The 13778-nt window shown below is 42.0% G+C and overlaps 1 protein-coding gene across 2 annotated transcripts in view; it reads left to right on the forward strand.

The window, feature by feature from the left end:
* Positions 1–8827: 8827 nt before the first annotated feature.
* Positions 8828–13778, forward strand: part of LOC136587955 (proton channel OTOP3-like) — a 29211-nt gene continuing 24260 nt past the window's right edge. Inside the window, exons 1-2 of one of the 2 annotated variants that reach the window (XM_066586810.1) lie at positions 8868–8887; positions 10652–10710. The gene's annotated coding sequence lies outside the window, so the exon portion shown is untranslated. Of the gene's footprint in view, positions 8888–10651; positions 10711–13778 lie in introns of both variants that reach the window. The other variant, XM_066586811.1, reaches the window with a different exon arrangement.

A 13778-nucleotide genomic window follows, 5' to 3' on the forward strand; every position in this document is an offset into this window, starting at 1 on the left:
CATGTTCCTCATAAATCCATTGGGGAAGTAGATGAGATGCTTGATGGTAAACTGGATTGTCCTGGAAGGGACAAAGCTCCGGCTGTTGGGTTCCATAGATGCATGGACTGCTAATAATGATACCAGGATGACCAAGTTTTTTCATACAACACTTGAATCATTTTATATTTGAAATGGAACCATTAAGTCTACAATTTGTTCTCTGGACAAAGGTGCCTCAATTATAGATGAGCAAGTATACTCGCTAAAGGCAATTGTTCGAGCGAGCATTGCCTTTAGCGAGTATCTCCCCGCTCGAGATGGAAGGTTCGGGTGCCGGCGTGGGGGAGCGGTGAGTAGCTGCAGTCAGCAGGAGGGAGCGGGGGGGAGAAATGGAGAGAGAGATCTCCCCTCCGTTCCGCCCCGCTCTCCCCCGCAGCTCCCTGCCCACTGCCAGCACCCGAACCTTCCGTCTCGAGTGGGGGAGATACTCGCTAAAGGCAATGCTCGCTCAAGCAATTGCCTTTAGCAAGTATACTCGCTCATCTCTAGCCTCAATAAAGATTTTCCATTTTGCAATGAAACTTTTTTGCCTTTTTTTCTTTATGCTGCAAAATGGAGTTGGGCTGTAACTTCTGCCAAGGTGGGTGAATTCGGCTTCTGCCAGTTGTTCATCAAACATCCTTTAGCTGCTAACAGTATGGCATGCACCGCTTGAGCAATGCTTTTATGGTTTGAGTTTTGTTCTCCCACAGTAATTTCCGAGAATAAAAAAAGGAATTACTTGGATATAGCGGTAAAGTAAAAGCACCCGTGACACTATATAGCGCTGCATTTGTTGCAAGAAGTGTTGTGTCACATGTCCAGAGACCATGCCCCACATCCGCCTTCACAAGATTATACTTAGGGCTGAAATCAATCTGTTTAGGTTGTTTTTATTTAGTGGTAAACCAAAACCCAAATAAGCTCTGTGTATAATGAAAAAAAAGTCTCTCGCCATCGTTCATTTATTGTGCCCTTCCTAACTTGGGTCAAAGAATCCAACACTTTTCCTGCAATGTCTTGGTCAGGTACAAGCTTAAGCCAGATATCTAAAGCCGCCATTGCTATACTTCTAAATGCCCAGCATTGGATATGTCTGTTCATCAAAGTGATTGTGGCTTTGTGCGAGTCTGAGCCCAGTATAGCACCAGATTCATTGTGCACAGTTTCTTTTTCAATATTCTTTAATCTTGAGTCTAAGAAGGAAGGTATTTGGAGATAAGGAAGTGGATAATGCCGCTTAGTTAAACCAAAAGCTAAAGTTACTTCCTCATAATGTAGGTCATCTATAACTTAGCATCTTTATGCAATAAGTGAACTACCGCGCTAATCCCCTTTCCTCTCCATTCATTAAATATGCTGTTATTCCTGCTCGGCTGAAATTCTATATGGAACCACAGAGACATATATTTAGATACAAGGAAGGAGAGGCGGAAGAGCTTACGTGCATCTTTCCATGCCACCAGAATATCATGTAGAATTAATGAATGCTTCACTGTACTAGGCCAGTGTTTATATCTTGTATTCAACAGGGACTTAAGGTCCCAAGGGGCTGCCAGTTCTCTTTCGATTGTCAGAGTAGAGTAATAACTAGTGTCGTATAACCAGTCCTTCACATGCCAAAGTAAGCACACTTATTGTATTCTCTGAGGTTTGGCAGGCTATCTCCTCCAGTTTCCCAACCATACATGAGTTTCTGTAGCACTATTCTTGGTTTCTTACTCATCCAGATAAATTGAATGAAAGCTATATTCACTTGTTTTCTATCTTTATGCTTCAATAAAACTGGGATGGTCTGTAGTCGGTATAATAGTTTAGGAAGGGTCACCATTTTTGAGTGGAATCTATCTAAAAAAGTATCAATGGGAGGTTGTCCCACCACTCGAGTTTCTTCTGTATCTTCTGAAATAGGAGGGGTAATTGAGTTTATACACCAAATCTGCTATGCACCCTAATTGGATACCTAAATATGTGAGAAAAGTGTTAATTAACTTTATAGGGATACTTATTTGAGACCAGAATGATGCTGCAGCTGATGGTTTTAATACTAGTAGCTCACTTTTTGAGATATTTATATAGAAACCTGCAAAAGAACTGAATAATTGCATGTGATCAAACATTCTTTTAAGCTGTGAGATCAGATAGAAAGAGAACAATGTCATATCCACATAATGCCAGTTTAAGTTCTGTTTTCCCTATGTTTAACCCTTTCCAATCCACCGTCTGATGTCTAAAGATATTCTGATTGAATGCTGTAAAGCTTCCAATGTTGGAAGACGTCCAGCAGGGTATTCTTACTGTATACAAATGGCCACTCTGTTGTCAGGGGCCTCTCCAGCATGTCCAATACCGCAATACTGGCTCTAGCCAGCAGATGGCACCATTGTATAATGGCAAAAAGAGAAAACCCCCTAGGAAACCCTGAATCCAAAATTGGATTGCAAAGGGTTAAAGCTTTACATAGTAACGATTTGTCTAGGGATCTTACTGATTACTCAATTGCCAGATTTTAAAAGAAGAGCCAACCCTGTCTTGTTCCCTTATTCCAGATTTTAGTATATAGTTGTCAAAGGCCATGAGTGTAGTGGTTATGTTTTCTCTAAGAGCTTTGAAGCATTCGCTGGTTTACCCGTCAGGTCATGTTGCCTTTCCATTTTTTAAGTGTCTGAACTCCATCCTCTGTTATATCTGTATTCAGAAGTTTTACTTGCTCTTGTTTAATAGGTCTGTCTCAGTTTGTCACTTGATAATTTGTACTGCTGAGCAATGCAACGTTGAGTATGCTTACGTAGGAAATTAGGCGCCTCCTCAGAACCACTTTTGTTGTAGTGCAACAACCGAGGTCCATATTTATGGAGACCGTTATCATTTTCTAATTCCAGCTACCAAGCGTTTAATAGTTCTAAAAAGGTATTTTCTTTTGTTAGTTATGAAGGGAATTCCCTGATATAATCCATTCCCCTTTGATACTTATTGTGCAGAGTAAGTACTATGGGAGAGTGGTCAATGGTTACCAGTTGTTGTAATGCAGATTGTAATAGACAGAGCCTAACCTGATCTGAAATTAACATATAGTCCAATCTGGGCCAGGTTTGGCGTGCATGGGAGTACTGTGAGTACTCCCTACAATTGAGATGTAGGAGACTCCACGCATCATGTTTACTGGTATCTTCTAAAAATGTGCGTAATATCCTGTCTCTGGATCGCATCACATGGGTACTTCATTGGGGTGATAAATTAATCCTTTTCCTATCCTGAGTGTGACTAGTACTGTATTGAGATCCCCCCTAGCATATTGAGATGTACTGTGTTCTGTTGACACCAAGTTGTAATGCTTTTTAAAAAGTGCTTATTATCATCATTTGGGCTGTACACACTATAAATGGACTACATCTCCCCATGAGATATGGGCCCACCACCCCCCGTCATCATAATGGCTGCTAGTTACATTGCATACAAAATTCTTATGTATTAAAATTAAAACTCCCACCTTACCCTGTATTGCCGGGGAGCTGAACACTGCACCAACCCAAAACTTCTGCATTCAACGAAAATCTACTTGTGCCACATGTGTTTCCTGCAAAAGAGCAATGTCTGGTTAGTATGCCTAAGAACCTTTGATCGTTCATTAGGGGATCACAGCCCATTATTATTCCAAGCGAAGATCTTCATGATTTAGTACAATGGAGAGATACCAGAATCGGAATGAGAAAGTTTAATTAAAGGGGTTGTCCGGTTACCGGGTTGTAAAATAATAACCTGAGATATACTTACCCCTCTGCCGGGATCCAACGCTGCAGCCCCGCTGTGGTCCCGGTGATTGTTGTGACAAATAATGTCACCAGAAATCAGGTGATCACTGTAGTCAATGAGAGGCTGCAGCGTCACGTTCCCAAACTCCTGGCATCATGGAACTCAAGATGTGAGCACCAATGCTAGGAGAATGAGCGGTGATACTGCAACCTCTCATTGGCTGCAGTGGTCACCTGATTTCCTGTGTTATCATCTGTCACAACAATCACCGGGACCAAAGCGATGCTGCAGCTCTGAATCCCAGCGGCTGCAGATAGGTAAGTATATATCAGTTTATTATTTTAGTACAGACTGCCCTATTAAAACAGGATTGTCCAGTAACTGGACAGCTCCTTTAAGTAATGGAGGAAATAAGGATCCAGTTATGCTATCGTTCTGGGTTGTAGTGGTACACGTCCCATCAAGGTGATTGACAGAGCATGGTAACTGCGACTCAAAAGGATGCATAGTGGCAAAGTAGGCATAGCAGTTTTCATTAAAAGAAAACATTCAACTGAACTTAAACTGAAGGACATACTAGTAACAAAGAGTGTGCTCAAGAAAAGTGCAGTTTTTTCTTGAATGTAAGGAGCACTTTAAAAAACTATCTTAAAGTATTAGAGTTTGAACTCCTCTTTTTTAGAGATAGTGAGAGCTCAGTACATTGTTAATGCGGGAAAAACTAATAAATATAGCTGTAAAAAAAAAAAAGAAAATATGTTCCAGAATTGTTATTTTATATGGAATGCAGGTATTTGCTGCCTTTCGTGCCCACTATAGGTAGCTACCCTGTCACATGACTTGACACATGACTAAGGATATTAGTCAAGTGTTCCATAGACTGTACTATATTTTATAGCTTAGTGTCATAGGCGAAAATAGAAACAGTGCTATTAATTTATCTTCTATATCATTAATTGGGTTGAGTAATAGTTGTCTCCGCATTGAACCTTGAGGTACACCACTTAGAACCGAGGACCATTCAGAGATCTGTTTTTCCATTGAGATAGCATATGAGAACTTAGTTTTGTGGGATGTGTATTTTTTATTGGCACCATTTGGAAGGGTGGGTGTTGGAAAATAGCGGCAATTTTGTTATTGTTTTTGTGTTTTATTTTTATAATGTTTAAGCTAATTTTACATGAGCGAATGCGATATTGGGCTGTGAATCGTTTTTCCCGCGGATGCTAGGCCTTTTTATATGAAAACCACCTTGCATCACTTCAGGGAAGTAGCGATCCTCTGCCGCAGCTGATAGCGAATTTCACCTATCCATCATGCTGCGATGCATGCAATGCGGAAAAAAATCACTACTGTGTATGGCCCCATTCATTCTCGCAATGAACAAATCTTGCGGAATTTTCTCGGCCGTGTGAAAAGGGTATGTGGTATAAGTCATGTTAGCTGTATTTTTTGGATCAGTAAAGTTATGATGACAGCAAATTTTTATTTTTTTTATGTTTTACTACTTTTGAACAATGAAAACACTTTCAGGCTATGTTCACATACAATGGGATTTCTGCAGTAAAATATTTGCTGCACTTCTGATGCCTATCTGTGTCAAAATTGGCACCAAATTGGTGCCGATTTTGATGTGGATTCCACCTCCTCATGCTGGAGATTTAAAATCCACATCCCAAGTCAGTTCCACCTGAAATTCCACGTGGATTATTTCTGCACCATGTGTGTCGGTTGTGATCCTGGGACATGTAGTTCTATGGGTTTCCAGGCACACACTGCTGCAGGTGTGGGATGATTGAGCTGGCTGATAGTGTGGAGTTCTCCAGACAGCCAATTGCTATCAGTCTGTGTACATATATCAGCCCCTCTTTCTAGATGGTGCTGGTCAATTATACATTTAACATCTCCTAATTTACCTGGGTGTTAGCATGCATGCTGTGCAGATCTTTGTCCGGTTGTATCTTGCTCTGTCCATCTGCTTTACGGTCTTCATGCCGTTCAGTTTGGTTTTCGTCTGTATTTTTCTTGTCGGAACTCCGTCTAATGTTCTGTTTTCGTTTATGTCTGAATTACATTCTATGTCTGATCTACCCATTCGTTGATTGTCGGACTCCCTGTCCGTGTTTGTTTGTCGTACCCGTCCGTTGGTAGATGGACGCCCGAGCCTTGTCCTGTCCCCTCCGGTCCTTGGTAGGCAGATGCTAGGGTTTTTTGTTTGTCTGTCCATCTCTTAAACTTTACCTTTCTGTAATCCAAGACATCACCAAATACCTGAGTCACTGCCACCATCTCAAGAGGATATGCCCTGGATTGAATCTCTTATATCCCCAGCAAAGTTTTTCTCAACCTTCTCAGAAATCCAGCTATTGTTACAATAGTTTTACACCAAATACTCTCCTGTTCCTCTATATGTGAACGAACTCCAAAGGGCCATTTGCATGCAACGATTATCGCTTAAAATGCGCTCAAAAGCCATCATTTGAGCGATAATCATTGTCTGTAAATGCTCCCATCTTTTACTCTTCAGCTGAACAATGATTTTTAGGTGAGCATAAAATCCATCGTTCATCCGGAGGGAAGATAACACAGACCGCATGCTGTGTTTGCTGTCCATGGTGCTGTATTCTCCACGGGAGTGCTGATTACCTTGTATTCAGCTTGCAGCCCCTCGGCAGAACAAATGAGCTGAATGCTGAGTGTCCATTAGCAGTTTATGCACAACAATCACTCAGAACACAATCTTTTCAACTAATATCTTTGCCTGTAAATGAGCCTTAAGACAGTTATTGTTTACTGTAATGTGTTCTCCATCTCTTAATTGCCCTGCACTGTGGGACCTTCACACATTGCTATAACTGTGCTGTACCAGCACAGGCCGGGGAGATTTTAAAAAGACTTGGATGAGTCTTAATGACTGTACAACAATTAACACATGTAAATACAGAGAATTCTTGCTTTGGATGTTGATCCGGTCTGATTACCAATTGGGTTGAGGACAAAAATGTTTCCATTTTAGACCATATTGGCTCAAGTCAGATTAGTTTTTTTCACCTTCCTCTGGTTTAATAGGGAGAAACAAAGTCCTAAAGTTTACCCATATCCTTTCCCTTCATCCACTTCTTCTCCCATCTCCTGGTTGAACCTAAAGGGTATATATCTTTTTTTGACCGTAGTATGTAAGTCTGAACCCTCGTATTTACTGCAACACAGAAGGCTGATGAGTATTTTGTCTGTATCCGCTTCTATGGATATTGAACCATTATTTAAGCCATATACAAACACTCTTGACACGTTTCACGGAAAGCTTATAATCCTCATGCAAATTAGTATATTTGGGCTCTATCAATCGGATTCCAAATATGATGTCACTGCATTTCAATGTGGCTATCCATACTAAAGAGCTGCTCAAGAGCTGGCACAGTTAAGCATTAGCAGTCATTCCAAAGATTTCTTCTAATCGAGGGGTTTCCCCGCTGCAGCATATTTATTTTCCCGCTGCAGCCGCCCATGTGAACAGCAGAAAATAAGCGGCTAAAGATTGCGCCTATTCTTCATTCATGCCATTTTTATAACGTGCACTGCCGAACGTAAAAGCGCATATGGTCGTGGGAAAGAAGCCTGATGCTTTGTTCCGACGCGCGTATATCGGCAAGCCAATATACACTACAATTTGAGAGTTAAAACTGGTAAACAGGCACATAAATTAATTGTTTATGCGCCCGTTCAGATGGTATGGGCCCTGGCGCATATGTGCCAAGGCTGCCATGCTGTCACCCCTTCCCTCCTCCTCCCCGGCTCACCTCCTCTTCGGCTCCCGCCCCTTGTCCGCAGCCGGCAATGGGAGGGGGCGGGACGGGGGGGGGGACGCTTAGCTCCGTCCCCTCCCATTGCAATCTTCCGGAGGGGAGGAGAGAAGAAAGAGGGAGTTTGGCAGTCACACTGCTAAACTCCCTCCCACCTCCCTTCTCCGGCCGCAGTCATCGGCTCCCATAGGAGCCCATGCAGCAACCAGTATATTCCAGCCCAAAAGATAGTTCCAGGACTTTATACAACACTGGGCGTTTTTACGTCATGGGAATACAGCCATGTGACCTGATGCATTGGAGTCCAATGTATCAGATCAGAGGGTAAATAGGCCGACCATGAAAATGGCAGGCCGATATACACTCATGGGAAAGAGGCCTGACTGACTATTCTGACTTCTGTACTCCCTTACCTCATCTCTGAATTCTAGACTTTATTATTGCTTGCAGCCTGCCCTGACCTAAGGCTTGGACATTGTTATTGCTCCTCTGCTGCCAGCCCTGACCATAACCTGTATTCCTGCAAGACTTCTGTTGGGACCCTCAGGTACTGCGCCTCAGCCCAGCAGTGTCAGCAGCCCCACTACTGGAACTATCTGGATGAGTAATTGCTTGGGGACCGAGCAGCAAAGACCGTATCCCGCTTGGGAGGGATCAAAGGTGAAAACTGGGGTCCCTCAAGTGCTGTCTCCCCAGATAACCCAAAGTCAAACTAGTGTGTGACAAGATAGATCCACCACTGACAGCTTGCTATTATTCCAGTTGGCAAGCCCAGATGCAGCCTGGCAATTAGTGGAGATTCGCATGCTGTTACTGCGGATTATCAGCAGCATGTATGGGCACCATTACAATATTAATTATGAAATGGATCAAGTGGGATTAATAGGTCAATAAGCAGCAGAAAGGACAGATAATCCGCAGTAATGAGTTGAAGCTTTGCTCTTCCTTTGCTTTTCTTCTTAGCTGTACAATTATGATTTCTCACATTCTCTTTTTGGTCATGGTTGTTTACAACACACCTTTCTACAAGAATTAGCAACTTTCTCCTCCAAGTTCAGAGGCAGTATGCCATGAAGTTGTGGTTACCTTCCCAGCCCTTTTGTCATATGCACACAGGCAGTGACAATTAGCGGCTCTTTCAAGCCTAAGAATTAATGGGCCAATTAATACAATTGGAGGATTATTCATAAAGCAAACAAGAGAAAAATCAATGCACCTGCCCTTAAGGGCAGTGCAGTCTCAGACTGCTTACAAGACATTCAAGGTGTCACATCAGACAGAACAGCCTGAGGAAGAGCCTGGCACTACAGGTAGGTCTTCTGTCACTGAGCATTTAATGTGGAGTTAGATTACAGGTTCCATAGATATGTAATTATTGTAGATCTTTGTACGGCTAGATTTATGGGTCTGTTCGGGTTAAAGATGACGGAACGGATATTTTTTTTTGTATCACACATTCTGATTTTTGAAAATCTAATTCACAAAAGTGAAAAAACAATGTGATGTTTTAAGGCTAAAATCACATCTGCACTACGGATTCCGTCTTCCTATTCCGTTATGGGAGAAGGAAACCTTGGATGAACTAACTGTTCCGAATGGAGCTCATTGACCGTCTGTTTAGTTCCTGCACCTGTCTGGTATTTTTACCGGACGAGAAAGGCCTACATGCTCGTCTTTTTCGGCTGGCATTTCGTACTGGCCTGTGCTGGAGGCTCTGAACTGAGCCTGCGACGCAGCTGTGAATTGAACGTTAGAGTAAAATCAGGAATGTGTGGCAAGAAATAGCAGAATTCAGTATCTAAAGTTGCATAAACTTGTGGCGACTGTAAATAACGCAAATAATGTTGCAAAAACTGGGAAAAGGCAAAACACAAAAACATCTAAAGTAGCAAGTGCCTGTCAGATACGATCTTTTGTTTTCCCATAGACTGTGTGACATTTTTATATTTTGTATTATATATTGTACTTATGCCAAAAAACAGAACACGCGAACCCCAAACTGTTTCCAGCATGCTAGTCTCCTACTGTTCTTTTACTGCGAAGATGATACTTTGGGAAGTTAGTTTTTACTGAATTACCCAGAAACCAGGTATAAACAGAAATTAGGATGATATCTTTTTTACATCATGACTTTCGTAACTGAACAGGAAACTAATAGAAATACTGCGGTAGATTTTATACAAGCTCTGGCTTTGCAGCACAGGCTCGCTCGTTTAGTTGTGATTAATAGTTTTATTACTATGATCTCACACTGCAGCCTTGTTCTACTTGTTGTATTTGCATGAGTCCCTTCTTGTTGCAATTGATCAGTTTTGCTGCAGAGATTCGGTTGTATCTCTACCTGTATCCTACGGCTTTGTTCACATCTTGGTTTAGTCATGACTGTATAGTAAATTTGCAGTGATTTTTAGAGAACATGCAGAGGGTTTGGTAGATGCTGCTTTTATCGGGTGTTGATCACAAGGACATTACCAAAGGACAAAAATCTAAGCCTGAGGGTGCATTCACACGAACGTATATCGGCTCGGTTTTCACGCCGAGCCGATATACGTTGTCCTCATGTGCGGGGGAGGAGGCTGGAAGAGCCCAGGAGCAGGAACTGAGCTCCCGCCCCCTCTCTGCCTCCTCTCCACCCCTCTGCACTATTTGCAATGGGGAGAGGTGGGACGGGGGCGGGCCCCGCCTCCTCTCATTGGATTCTCCAATGCGTTCATGACGTTTTCATGGATGAGAATAGGGCATACAACAGTTGGGCTCCTTAAACAAGAGAGCACACAGATGTGTTTTTTTTAACCTGATGTTTGCAGTCACAATGCCGCCAGGGCCCTAATACCCTATTTCCCTGAAAATAAGACATACCCGGAAAATAAGCATAATTTTCCAGAATTTTTGAGGATGCAAAATGATTTTTCAGGCTTTTTGAGGATGCTTGAAATATATGCCCTACTCCAAAATTAAGCCCTGCTAACAGTTAATTAAAAAAGTCAATTTAAATAGTGTCCAGGCAGCTATACATGTAAAAAAGTTAAACCTTTTTGAACGAAAATTAATATAAGACACTGTCTTATTTTCAGGGAAACACGGTAGAACTTCAGGAGGCGTGAAAGGAGACCTTCAGTTTCAGATTTTCTAGGTAAAATACTGTAAATACAGCAGCCACACAATTCAACATGAGCAACTACATGAGAAGTCACACTTCCAATTTTTTTTGACACTTGTATGTGCTTGAAAAAATGTATTACTAATAGTCTCACGCAAGACAGATTAAAGCTTCGTTGTAATTACATGTAACAAATAATACAAAATCTAGATGCAATGCTATAATATATGATTGCATCAGGCTGGCAAATACGTCGTTTATGGTTTTCACGAGTATTATTAGTAACATGCTTAATTAATGATAGGGTAATTAATAATATGATACTATATGTCATGTCCAAGCTATGTATGCACATACCATATAATTAGGGAACTGTGTAGAAACAAAACTCGACATGATGGAGAGGTTTTATAACTAGCGTATGACTCCATGGTATACAAGACACGACTTGTGGGGTAATTAGTCACATTTGGTAAAATAATCACATTTGGTAGAACTCAAACCACATGCCCCCTTTTTCTACAAAACAGTTGCTGATGTTGGTGAACGTGTAATTGGACCTTCATAAATATGGCATTTTGAGTTAACGTCATTCCTTTTACAAAAACATTCTGGTTCCAGCAAATAAATGTTAGAAATCTGTTCTGGCCATGAGGAAGATTTGTTAGATGATGGAGCTCTGGCATAGCGTAATTTAAATAAGCCGTGCATCACATGACCAGGACAGATTTTTAACAATTAGAAGCAAACCATAAGGTTCCCATTATATGGCTGAAAAAAGGACTTGAAAAATGTTAAGAATTGAATAAGAAAGTGTATTGGAAAATTAACTCTTCATTCATGATCATCATTCATTTGTTGAAACTGAAAGACCCTCTGAATACAAGAAAACTGATGTAACTGCATTAATCTCCCACCTATAAAGTAAATCAGATTTGTCATAAGCATATGTTGGGCTATTAAATCGCAAAAAAAACTGAAAAATATTGTTTGGTTCAATAGCAGCTAAGGTTGGTTTCACATCAGTGTTGGAACCCGCAGTTGGAGATTCGCAGATCCAGCACAAAGGTCAGGCAGGTTAGCGGAAAGCAAACGGACTCCAATTTAGTCAATGGGGTCTGTTTGGTGCTGTTCAGTTCCTTCCTAAGGGTGCGGGCAGACGAGCGTAGGCGTATTTACGTTCGCACGAGCGCAACGTATAATCGCCCGAGAGAACGTTTTTCACCGATCACGACCAGAGCTAGAAAGCGTATTTTCGTTTGTTCCTACTTTGCAAACTATCTTTTCGGCCATCGAATATGCGTTGGCGCGTATTTCGGTCGCATATGTTCCGTTTTTTTTTCGGGTTGCCGTTTTTACGCGCCGTAAAATCGCCCATGTGAACGAATACATTCGAAACCATTGCCTCAGATGGTCACGTATATACGATTGGGCGCACAAACGCGCCGTTTATGCGCTCGTCTGCCCGCACCCTAAGACAAAGCCATTTCGCCAAGGGATTCCCCCTTACCTGCTCCCCGAACAGAGTAGAAAAGCGGAATCCCCAAGTGTGAAACCAGCCTAAGAATACTGTAGCTATGAGTTCAGTTGTATACATAAGAGAACATAGACTGTTATGTACCCAATAAAGTCCAATGTCGAAACGCGATAAACTGTCATTAATTATACACTGATGTCCAGGAACTCTGTGTTGGCTGCCAGTATCTGTTGATCATGGAAAACTAAAGAAAAGGCACAATATGTGATGCCGCTGAAGCAATAGCCAAATGCAAAACAGTGGAGCTGTCAATTGGACTTGCTGTGTCAGCAATTCGGTCGCTCTTCAGATAAAGTGGTGGCTGTCTGCTGCCCTCCACAACGCTCGCTCGTCCCGGATACCAGTGAAGCAGAAGACACACAGGGCACTCTGGAGCGCATCACTGGAAGTACGAGTACAGTATTATCTTCTTTATATTCAAATAAAGTTGGAAACAGAAACTATGCATTTTAGGGCCACATCAGTCCCTTCCTCAGTTCAGTCACCAACAAAGATCATACTTACCCTTCCTATGTTGTGTGCTGGAGTCTCCTGCGTGCCCTATGTTTCACTAGTGCCCACTGGTTATCTGGTTTTTCTATGTCTTTTGCTCCTCCTATTAGTGGACAGCAGTCATAGCTTACCGTTAGGGCTGGAGCAATGGCAGCCCTCCGTTGCATGCCCTCAACACTGCTGTGCCGGACTTTGCACAACACTGCAAGGCAAATTCCGATCTCACCTTTCCACATATTCTTTCGCAGTTTCACACTTGGGGAGCGCCCGGTGTCATTTTTCTTTTGTAGTCTCAAGTTTATTTGACTTGGGTCTATTGAACAGTTTACTTTAGAATGATGTAACCTGCAGTACATCACCATTTATCTTATTACTTTCCTTTTTCTTCATCGAAAGGATTAAATATAAACTAAAGGGAAAATGTAAATATTACTGCATCGGATCCAATTGTGCAACACTCACCGGCATCATGAGTTTTCCATTTAACCCTTTCCAATCCAATTTGTATCCTGGTTTTCCTAGGGGGCTTACTCTTTTTCTGCAGTTATGCAACGGCGCTATCTGCTGGTGAAAGCCAATACTGCATGAGGTGACATGTTGGATAGGCTTCGACAGCAGAGAGGCTGGCAATATACGGTAAGAGAACCCCGACGGACGTCTTCCGACATCGGAGCTGTACATCCTTAAATCATAATGTCTTCGGAGGTCAGACAGTGGATCCGAAAGGGTTAAAACAAAAAAAATGCCCGATGCCCCCTGCTGCTCAGATGGCACATGGGGATCTCTGAAAGAAGATTTTGGGGGCCACTCGTTATTGAGGCGTTTGTTTCCCATTCAGTGGACAAGCAATGTATATAAACTCCCGATTCCTATTTGATGTTTATAGACTCACATCTTTTTTTATCCGAATTCTGTAACAGAGTTATTTGTATTATATTCAGTGTATCCCACTATAACAATACTGTAGGTGATACAAACCATTAAGGTATGTTCACACGGCCTTAGGCCTTAGTCACACGGGCTTTTTTTCACGCGATTTGCGCATCGCATGACGGATGCGCATGCGCAAATC

Source organism: Eleutherodactylus coqui, chromosome 13 (assembly GCF_035609145.1).
Source record: "Eleutherodactylus coqui strain aEleCoq1 chromosome 13, aEleCoq1.hap1, whole genome shotgun sequence".
Taxonomy (NCBI): Eukaryota; Metazoa; Chordata; class Amphibia; order Anura; family Eleutherodactylidae; genus Eleutherodactylus; species Eleutherodactylus coqui.